This window comes from Arachis stenosperma, chromosome 1, assembly GCF_014773155.1.
Source record: "Arachis stenosperma cultivar V10309 chromosome 1, arast.V10309.gnm1.PFL2, whole genome shotgun sequence".
Taxonomy (NCBI): domain Eukaryota; kingdom Viridiplantae; phylum Streptophyta; class Magnoliopsida; order Fabales; family Fabaceae; genus Arachis; species Arachis stenosperma.
In genome coordinates this window covers 45571727-45583114 of record NC_080377.1, presented here as the reverse complement: position 1 = coordinate 45583114, position 11388 = coordinate 45571727, and the positions used below count along the sequence as shown (strand labels likewise).

General features: G+C 39.5%; 1 non-coding gene across 1 annotated transcript; it reads left to right on the top strand.

Annotated features, from left to right (window-relative positions):
- Window positions 1–8737: 8737 nt before the first annotated feature.
- Window positions 8738–8845, top strand: LOC130949859 (small nucleolar RNA R71). Its single transcript, XR_009073475.1, has one exon. It is a non-coding gene; the product is annotated as a small nucleolar RNA R71 (small nucleolar RNA).
- The last annotated feature ends 2543 nt before the right edge of the window (window positions 8846–11388 follow it).

Here is an 11388-nt window from a genome sequence, read left to right as displayed (position 1 = left end):
CCAGCGTTAAACGCCGGAACTGGCACCTAATTGGGGAGTTAAACGCCCAAACTGGCATAAAAGCTGGCGTTTAACTCCAAGAGGAGTCTCTACACGAAAATGCTTCATTGCTCAGCCCAAGCACACCAAGTGGGCCCGGAAGTGGCTTTTTAGGTCATTTACCATCTTTGTACACCCTAGGCTACTAGTTTTCTATAAGTAGGACCTTTTTCTATTGTATTGATATATCTGGGTAGCTATCTTGAGTTTTATGCTATCTTAGATCATTTGGGAGGCTGGCCATTCGGCCATGCCTAGACCTTGTTCTTATGTATTTTCAACGGTGGAGTTTCTACACCATAGATTAAAGGTGTGGAGCTCTGCTGTACCTCGAGTATTAATGCAATTACTATTGTTCTTCTATTCAATTCCGCTTGTTCTTTGTCCAAGATATCACTTGTTCTTCAACTTGATGAAGGTGGTGATTGACACTCATCACCATTCTCACCTATGAACAAGGTGACTGACAACCATTCTTGTTCTACAAGCATCTGAGGCTTAGTGAATATCTCTTGGATTCTTTAATCGGAGTCGTCGTGGTATAGGCGAGAACTGATGGCGGCATTCAAGAGAATCCGGAAGGTCTAACCTTGTCTGTGGTATTCTGAGTAGGATTCAATGATTGAATGACTGTGACGTGCTTCAAACTCCTAGCAGGGGGGCGTTAGTGACAGACGCAAAAGAATCAATGATTTTATTCCGGCCTGACCGAGAACGACAGCTGAATTCCGCTATGCTGTGACAGAGCATATGCAATCGCTTTCACTGAGAGGATGGGAGGTAGCCATTGACAACGGTGAAACCCTACACGAGCTTGCCATGGAAAGGAGTAAGAAGGATTGGATGAGACTGTGGAAAGCAGAGAGACGGAAGGGAAGGCATCTTCATACGCTTGTCTGAAGCTCTCACCAATGATATACATAGTACCTCTATCTCTATCTTATCTTATTCGTTTATCACTATACCCATTGAGTTTGCCTGACTGAGATTTACAAGGTGACCATAGCTTGCTTCATAGCAACAATCTCCGTGGGATCGACCCTTATCACGTAAGATTACTTGGATGACCCAGTGCACTTGCTGGTTAGTTGTGCGAAGTTGTGTTGATGCCATGGTATTGAGCACCAAGTCTTTGGAGCCATTACCGGGGATTATTTGAATATGGACAAAGTAGTGATCACAATTTCGTGCACCACCTAGTAACTAGTTTAGTATAAATAGAACTTTTTACTATTGTACTAAGGGTCCTTTTCCCTAATTTTGGAATTCATATGTCTTTTGTGGAGGCTGGCCATTCGGCCATGCCTGGACCATCACTTATGTATTTTCAACGATGGAGTTTCTACACACCATAGATTAAGGTGTGGAGCTCTGTTGTACCTCGAGTTTTAATGTAAAGTACTACTATTTTCTATTCAATTCAAGCTTATTCTTATTCTAAGATATTACTCGTACTTCAACCTGATGAATGTGATGATCAGTGACACTCATCATCATCCATCCTTATGAACGCATGCCTGACAACCACTTCCAATCTACAAGCGAAAGCTAAAGTGAATATCTCTTGGATTCCTTAACCAGAATCTTCGTGGTATAAGCTAGAATTATTGGCAGCCATTCTTGAGAATCCGGAAAGTCTAGACCTTGTCTGTGGTATTCCGTGTAGGATTCAGGGATTGAATGACTGTGACGAGCTTCAAACTCGCAATTGTTGGGCGTAGTGACAGACGCAAAAGAATCAATGGATTCTATTCCGACATGATCGAGAACCGACAGATGATTAGCCGTGCTGTGACAAGAGCATTTGGACCTTTTTCACTGAGAGAATGGGAAGTAGCCATTGACAATGGTGATGCCCTACATATAGCTTGCCATGGAAAGGAGTATGAAGGATTGAAGGAAGGTAGTAGGAAAGCAGAGATTCAACAGGGACAAAGCATCTACATACACTTATCTGAAATTCCCACCAATGATTTACATAAGTATCTCTATCTTTATTTTATGTTTTATTTATTATTCTTTTTGAAAACCATTATAACCATTTGAATCCGCCTAACTGAGATTTACAAGATGACCATAGCTTGCTTCATACCAAAAATCTCCGTGGGATCGACCCTTACTCACGTAAGGTATTACTTGGACGACCCAGTGCACTTGCTGGTTAGTTTTCAAAAATCTTTCAAAAGTTTTTTCTCTTTTTCGTTTTTCCAAAAATTAATTTTCGAAAAAAAATCCAAAAAAATTAGAAAATCATAAAATCAAAAAATATTTTTGGGTTTCTTGTTTGAGTCTTGAGTCAATTTTTAAGTTTGGTGTCAATTGCATGTTTTAAAAACTTTTGTATTTTTTGAAAATTCATACATGTGTTCTTCATGATCTTCAAGTTCTTCTTGGTAAGTCTTCTTGTTTGATCTTCATATTTTCTTGATTTGTGTCTTTTGTTGTTTTTCATGTGCATTTTTGCATTCATAGTGTCTAAGCAATAAAAATTTCTAAGTTTGGTGTCTTGCATGTTTTTCTTTTCTTGAAAATATTTCAAAAATAAGTCTTGTTGTTCATCTTGATCTTCAAAGTGTTCTTGGTGTTCATCTTGACATTCATAGTTGGTGCACGAAATTATGATCATCAATGGCGCCATCAACATGGTACGCTCAATTGCAATCTCAACTCATTATCACACTTCGCACAACTAACCAGCAAGTGCACTGGGTCGTCCAAGTAATAAACCTTACGCGAGTAAGGGTCGATCCCACAGAGATTGTTGGTATGAAGCAAGCTATGGTCATCTTGTAAATCTCAGTCTGGCAGATTCAAATGGTTATGGAGGATTAATGATTAAAAGATGAATAAAACATAAAACAAAAGATAGAGATACTTATGTAATTCATTGGTGAGAACTTCAGATAAGCGTATGTAGATGCTTTGTCCCTTCCGTCTCTCTGCTTTCCTACTGTCTTCATCCAATCCTTCTTACTCCTTTCCATGGCAAGCTGTATGTTGGGCATCACCGTTGTTAATGGCTACAGTCCCGTCCTCTCAGTGAAAATGTTCAACGCACTCTGTCACAGTACGACTATTCAGCTGTTGGTTCTCGATCATGTCAGAATAGAATCCAGTGATTCTTTTGCGTTTATCACTAACGCCCCACAATCGCGAGTTTGAAGCTCGTCACAGTCATTCAATCCTTGAATCCTACTCAGAATACCACAGACAAGGTTTAGACCTTCCGGATTCTCTTGAATGCCGCCATCAATTGTAGCTTATACCACGAAGATTCTGATTAAGGAATCCAAGAGATAAACATTCAAGCCTTGTTTGCTTGTAGAACGGAAGTGGTTGTCAGGCACGCGTTCATAAGTGAGAATGATGATGAGCGTCACATAATCATCACATTCATCATGTTCTTAGGTGCGAATGAATATCTTAGAACAAGAATAAGCTGAATTGAATAGAAGAGCAATAGTAATTGCATTAATACTCGAGGTACAGCAGAGCTCCACACCTTAATCTATGGTGTGTAGAAACTCCACCGTTGAAAATACATAAGTGATAATGGTGATCATTGGCTTCGGCCCCAGAGAGGGAACTAGAAGAACCAAGATGAAAATACAATAGCAAAAGGTCTTATTTGTAGAGAACTAGTAGCTTATGGTTTACAAAGATGAGTAAATGACATAAAAATCCATTTCTGGGCCCACTTGGTGTGTGCTTGGGCTGAGCATTGAAGCTTTCATGTGTAGAGACTTTTCTTGGAGTTAAACGCCAGCTTTTGTGCCAGTTTGGGTGTTTAACTCCCATTCTTGTGCCAGTTCCGGCGTTTAACGCCAGAATTCTTGAGCTGACTTGGAACGCCTGTTTGGGCCATCAAATCTCAGGCAAAGTATAGACTATTAAATATTGCTGGAAAGCCCAGGATGTCTACTTTCCAACGCAATTGAGATCGCGCCAATTGGGCTTCTGTAGCTCCAGAAAATCCACTTCGAGTGCAGGGAGGTCAGAATCCAACAGCATCTGCAGTCCTTTTCAGCCTCTGAATTAGATTTTTATCAGGTCCCTCAATTTCAGCCAGAAAATACCTAAAATCACAGAAAAACACACAAACTCATAGTAAAGTCCAGAAAAGTGAATTTTAACTAAAAACTAACAAAAATATAATAAAAACTAACTAAAACATACTAAAAACATACTAAAACAATGCCAAAAAGCGTATAAATTATCCGCTCATCACAACACCAAACTTAAATTGTTGCTTGTCCCCATGCAACTGAAAATTAAATAAGATAAAAAGAAGAGAATATGCAATGAATTCCAAAAACATCTATGAAGATCAGTATTAATTAGATGAGTGGGGCTTTTAGCTTTTTGCCTCTGAACAGTTTTGGCATCTCACTCTATCCTTTGAAATTCAGAATGATTGGCTTCTATAGGAACTCAGAATCCAGATAGTGTTATTGATTCTCCTAGTTAAGTATGATGATTCTTGAACACAGCTGCTTTATGAGTCTTGGCCGTGGCCCAAAGCACTCTGTCTTCCAGTATTACCACCGGATACATACATGCCACAGACACATAACTGGGTGAACCTTTTCAGATTGTGACTCAGCTTTGCTAGAGTCCCCAATTAGAGGTGTCCAGGGTTCTTAAGCTCACTCTTTTTGCCTTGGATCACAATTTTATTTTATTTTATTTTTTTTGCTTCAAGAATCATTTTTATGGTTTTTCAGATCCTCAGTAACATGTCTCCTTTTTTCATCATTCTTTCAAGAGACAACATTCATGAACAACAAATTCAAAAGACATATGCACTGTTCAGGCATACATTCAGAAGTCAAAGTATTGCCACCACATCAAAATAATTAATCTGTTATAAAATTCAAAATTCATGCAATTCTTCTCTTTTTCAATTAAGAACATTTTTCATTTAAGAAAGGTGATGGATTCATAGGACATTCATAACTTTAAGGCATAGACACTAAGACACTAATGATCATAAGACACAAACATAGATAAATATAAGCATGAAAATTCGAAAAATAGAAAAATAAAGAACAAGGAGATTAAAGAACGGGTCCACCTTAGTGATGGCGGCTTGTTCTTCCTCTTGAAGATCTTATGGAGTGCTTGAGCTCCTCAATGTCTCTTCCTTGCCTTTGTTGCTCCTCTCTCATGATTCTTTGATCTTCTCTAATTTCATGGAGGAGGATGGAATGTTCTTGGTGTTCCACCCTTAGTTGTCCCATGTTGGAACTCAATTCTCCTAGGGAGGTGTTGATTTGCTCCCAATAGTTTTGTGGAGGAAAGTGCATTCCTTAAGGCATCTCAGGGATTTCATGATGAGTGGGATCTCTTGTTTGCTCCATCCTTTTCTTAGTGATGGGCTTGTCCTCATCAATGAGGATGTCTCCCTCTATGTTAACTCCAACTGAATTACAGAGGTGACAAATGAGATGAGGGAAGGCTAACCTTGCCAAGGTAGAGGACTTGTCCGCCACCTTATAAAGTTCTTGGGATACAACCTCATGAACTTCTACTTCCTCTCCAATCATGATGCTATGAATCATGATAGTCCGGTCTATAGTAACTTCGGACGGGTTGCTAGTGGGAATGATTGAGCGTTGGATAAACTCCAACCATCCCCTAGCCATGGGCTTGAGGTCATGCCTTCTCAGTTGAACCGGCTTTCCTCTTGAAGCTCTCTTCCATTGAGCGCCCTCTTCACAAATGTCTATGAGGACTTGGTCCAACCTTTGATCAAAGTTGACCCTTCTAGTGTAAAGGTTTCATCTCCTTGCATCATGGGCAAGTTGAATGCCAACCTTACATTTTCCGGACTAAAATCTAAGCATTTCCCCCGAACCATTGTAAGCCAATTCTTTAGGTCCAGGTTCACACTTTGATCATGGTTCTTGGTGATCCATGCATTGGCATAGAACTCTTGAACCATTAAGATTCTGACTTGTTGAATGGGGTTGGTAAGAACTTCCCAACCTCTTCTTGTTGAGTTTGAAAGGGACCTCGGGGATCACCTTCTTCATGGCCACAACTTCATAGAAGTGGTCTTGATGCACCCTTGAGATGAATCTCTCCATCTCCCATGACTCGGAGGCGGAAGCTTTTGCCTTCCCTTTCCTCTTTCTAGAGGTTTCTCCAGCCTTAGATACCATAAATGGTTATGAAAAAACAAAAAGCAATGCTTTTACCACACCAAACTTAGAAGGTTTGCTCGTCCTCGGGCAAAAGAAGAAAGAAGAGAGTAGAAGAAGAAGAAATAGAGGAGATGGAGGGGGGGCTTTGTTTTTCGGCCAAGGGGGAGAAGTAGTGTTTAGGTTGTGTGAAAATGAAGGAATGAAGATGGATTTATATAGGGGTGGAGAGAGGGGTAAGGTTCGGCCATTATGGGTGGGTTTGGGAGGGAAAGTGGTTTGAATTTGAATGGTGAGGTAAGTGGGGTTTTATGAAGGATGGATGTGAGTGGTGAAGAGAATGGTGGGATTTGATAGGTGAGGGGTTTTTGGGAAAGAGGTGTTGAGGTGATTGGTGAATGGGTGAAGAAGAGAGAGAGTGGTGGGGTAGGTGGGGATCCTGTGGGGTCCACAGATCCTGAGGTGTCAAGGATAATTCATCCTTGCACCAAGTGGCGAGCAAAAATGCTCCTTCTGCCAATCCTGGTATTAAACGACGGGCTGGTGCCTATTTCTGGCATTTAACGCCAGCTTCTTGCCCATTCCTGGCGTTAAACGCCAGTCTTGTGCCCCTTTCTGGCGTTAAATGCCCATTTGCTGCCCTTACTGGCGTTTAAACGCCAGCAAGTTTTTCCTCCAGGGTGTGCTGTTTTTCTTTCTATTTTTCATTCTGTTTTTGCTTTTTCAATTGTTTTTGTGACTTCACATGATCATCAACCTATAGAAAAAATAAAATAACAAAGGAAAATAGATAAATATAACATTGGGTTGCCTCCCAACAAGCGCTTCTTTAATGTCAGTAGCTTGACAATGGGCTCTCATGGAGCCTCACAGATATTCAGAGCAATGTTGGAACCTCCCAACACCAAACTTAGAGTTTGAATGTGGGGGTTCAACACCAAACTTAGAAGTTGGTTGTGGCCTCCCAACACCAAACTTAGAGTTTGACTGTGGGGCTCTGTTTGACTCTGTTTTGAGAGAAGCTCTTCATGCTTCCACTCCATGGTTACAGAGGGATATCCCTGAGCCTTAAACACAAGGGATTCTTCATTCACTTGAATGATCAATTCTCCTCTGTCAACATCAATCACAGCCTTTGCTGTGGCTAGGAAGGGTCTGCCAAGGATGATGGATTCATCCATGCACTTCCCAGTCTCTAGGACTATGAAATCAGCAGGGATGTAATGGTCTTCAACCTTTACCAGAACATCCTCTATAAGTCCATAAGCTTGTTTTCTTGAATTGTCTGCCATCTCTAGTGAGATTCTTGCAGCTTGCACCTCAAAGATCCCTAGCTTCTCCATTACAGAGAGAGGCATGAGGTTTATGCTTGACCCTAGGTCACACAGAGCCTTCCCAAAGGTCATGGTGCCTATAGTACAAGGTATTGAGAACTTCCCAGGGTCCTATCTCTTTTGAGGTAATCTCTGCCTAGTCAAGTCATCCAGCTCTTTGGTGAGCAAAGGGGGTTCATCCTCCCAAGTCTCATTACCGAATAACTTGTCATTTAGCTTCATGATTGCTCCAAGGTACTTAGCAACTTGCTCTTTAGTGACATCTTCATCCTCTTCAGAGGAAGAATACTCATCAGAGCTCATGAATGGCAGAAGTAAATCCAATGAAATCTCTATGGTCTCAGTGTGAGCCTCAGATTCCCATGGTTCCTCATTAGGGAACTCATTGGAGGCCAGTGGACGTCCATTGAGGTCTTCCTCACTGGCGATCACTGCCTCTTCCTCCTCTCCAAATTTGGCCATGTTGATGGCCTTGCACTCTCCTTTTGAATTCTCTTCTGTATTGCTTGGAAGAGTACTAGGAGGGAGTTCAGTAACTTTCTTACTCAACTAACCCACTTGTGCCTCCAAGTTTCTAATGGAGGACCTTGTTTCAGTCATGAAACTTTGAGTGGTTTTGATTAGATCAGAGACCATGGGTGCTAAGTCAGAGTGGCTCTGCTTAGAATTCTCTGTCTGTTGCTGAGAAGATGATGGAAAAGGCTTGCCATTGCCAAACCTGTTTCTTCCACCATTATTGTTGTTTAAACCTTGTTGAGGTCTCTGTTGATCTTTCCATGAGAGATTTGGATGATTTCTCCATGAAGGATTATAGGTGTTTCCATAGGGTTCTCCCATGTAATTCACCTCTTCCATTGAAGGGTTCTCAAGATCATAAGCTTCTTCTTCAGATGAAGCGTCCTTAGTACTGCCTGGTGCAGCTTGCATTCCAGACAGACTTTGAGAAATCATATTGACTTGCTGAGTCAATATTTTGTTCTGAGCCAATATGGCATTCAGAGTATCAATCTCAAGAACTCCTTTCTTCTGATTCGTCGCATTGTTCACAGGATTCCTTTCAGAAGTGTACATGAATTGGTTATTTACAACCATTTCAATGAGTTCTTGAGCTTCTGCAGGCGTCTTCTTCAGAGGAAGAGATCCTCCAGCAGAGCTGTCCAATGACATCTTGGACAGTTCAAACAGACCATCATAGAAGATACCTATGATGCTCCATTCAGAAAGCATGTCAGAAGGACACTTTTTGATCAATTGTTTGTATCTTTCCCATGCTTCATAGAGGGATTCACCTTCCTTCTGTCTGATGGTTTGGACTTCCACTCTAAGCTTACTCAATTTTTGAGGTGGAAAGAACTTTGCCAAGAAGGCATTGACTAGCTTTTCCCAAGAGTTCAGGCTTTCTTTAGGTTGTGAGTCCAACCATATCCTAGCTCTATCTCTTACAGCAAAAGAGAATAGCATAAGTCTGTAGACCTCAGAGTCAAACCCATTAGTCTTGACAGTGTCACAGATTTGCAAGAATTCAGCTAAAAACTGATGAGGATCTTCCAATGGAAGTCCATGGAACTTGCAATTCTGTTGCATTAGAGAAACTAATTGAGGCTTAAGCTCAAAGTTGTTTGCTCCAATGGCAGGGATAGAGATGCTTCTCCCATAGAAGTTGGGAGAAGGTGCAGTAAAGTCACCAAGCACCTTCCTTGCATTGTTGGCATTATTGTTGTTTTCGGCTGCCATGGGTTCTTCTTGTTTGAAGATTTCTGTTAGGTCGTCTACAGAGAGTTGTGCTTTAGCTTCTCTTAGCTTTTGCTTCAAGGTCCTTTCAGGTTCAGGGTCAGCCTCAACAAGAATACTTTTGTCTTTGCTCCTGCTCATATGAAAGAGAAGAGAACAAGAAAATATGGAATCCTCTATGTCACAGTATAGAGATTCCTTGAGGTGTCAGAGGAAAAGAAAAATAGAAAAAAGAGGTAGAAGAATTCGAACTTATCAAGAAAGATAGAGTTCGAATTGTGCATTGAGGAGTAGTGTTAGTCCATAAATAAAAGGATGTGAGAAGAGGGGAAGAAATTTTCGAAAATTAAAGTAAAAAATTTTAAAATAATTAAAAGAGATTTTGAAAATTTGATTGATGATTTTCGAAAACTAAAGATTGAGAAAGGAATAAAGTGATTTTTGAAAAAGATTTTTGAAAGTAGAAATCAAAAGGATATGATTGAAAACTATTTTGAAAAAGATGTGATTAAGAAGATATGATTGAAAAGTTATGGTTTTTAAAAGATATGATTGAAAAGATATGATTTAAAAACAATTTAAAAAGATTTGATTTTTAAAATTAATGACTTGGCTAACAAGAAATTTAAAAGATATGATTCAGGCATTAAACCTTTCTCAACAGAAAAGGCAACATACTTGAAATGTTGAATCAAATCATTAATTGTTAGCAAGTATTTTTGAAAATGGAAAGAAATTGATTTTGAAAAAAAAATGATTGAAAAGATATGATTTGAAAAAGATTTGATTTTGAAAAATTATGAAAACTTAAAAAAATTTGAATTAAACAAAATCTTCCCTCTTGTGCCATCTTGGCGTTAAACGCCCAGAATGGTATACATTCTGGCGTTTAACGCCCAAAATGCTACCCTTTGGGCGTTAAACGCTCAGCCAGGTACCCTGGCTAGCGTTTAAACGCCAGTTTTCCTTCTTCACTGGCCGTTTTGAACGCCCAGCTTTTTCTATGTAATTCCTCTGCTGTATGTTCTGAATCTTCAATTCTTTGTATTATTGACTTGAAAAGACACGAATTAAAAAATTTTTTTTGGATTTTTAATAATGTGGAATAATCAAAATGAAACTAAGATCAAATAAACAATGCATGCAAGACACCAAACTGAGGAGTTTGTATACTATTGACACTAACAACTTGAGAATGCATATGAGAAACAACAAAATACGCAAGACGAGAGAATTTAAAGATCAGAGCAAGGAAATCATCAAGAACAACTTAAAGATCAATAAAGAACAAAATGCATGTAATTTTCGAAAATTAGAAGAATAAAGACATGCAATTGACACCAAACTTAAAATTAGACACTAGACTCAAACAAGAAACATAAAATATTTTTTGGTTTTTATGATTTTGTAATTTTTTTTGGATTTTTCGAAAATTATATGGAGAAGAAAATAAGGAGATTCAAAATTTTTAATAAGAATTCCAGGAATCATGCAATGTTAGTCTAAAGCTTCAGTCTAAAGAAATTAGACATGGCTAGCCAAGCTTCAGCAGGACATTACATTCAAGAGCTAAATTGATGAGAATCAATCAGCTTTGGTGATGATGAAAACATCACCTTGAAACTCTAGAATTCATTCTTAAAAATTCTGAAGAAAAATACCTAATCTAAGTGGTGCACGAAATTGTGATCATCAATGGCGCCATCAACATGGTACGCTCAATTGCAATCTCAACTCTTTATCACAACTTCGCACAACTAACCAGCAAGTGCACTAGGTCGTCCAAGTAATAAACCTTACGCGAGTAAGGGTCGATCCCATGGAGATTGTTGGTATGAAGCAAGCTATGGTCATCTTGTAAATCTCAGTCAGGCAGATCCAAATGGTTATGGATGATTTGTGAATAAAGCATAAAATAAAGATAGAGATACTTATGTAATTCATTGGTGAGAATTTTAGATAAGCGTATGGAGATGCTTTGTCCCTTCCGTCTCTCTGCTTTCCTACTGTCTTCATCCAATCCTTCTTACTCCTTTCCATGGCAAGCTGTATGTTGGGCATCACTGTTGTCAGTAGCTACAGTCCCATCCTCTCAGTGAAAATGTTCAACGCGCTCTGTCACAGCACGGCTATTCAGCTGT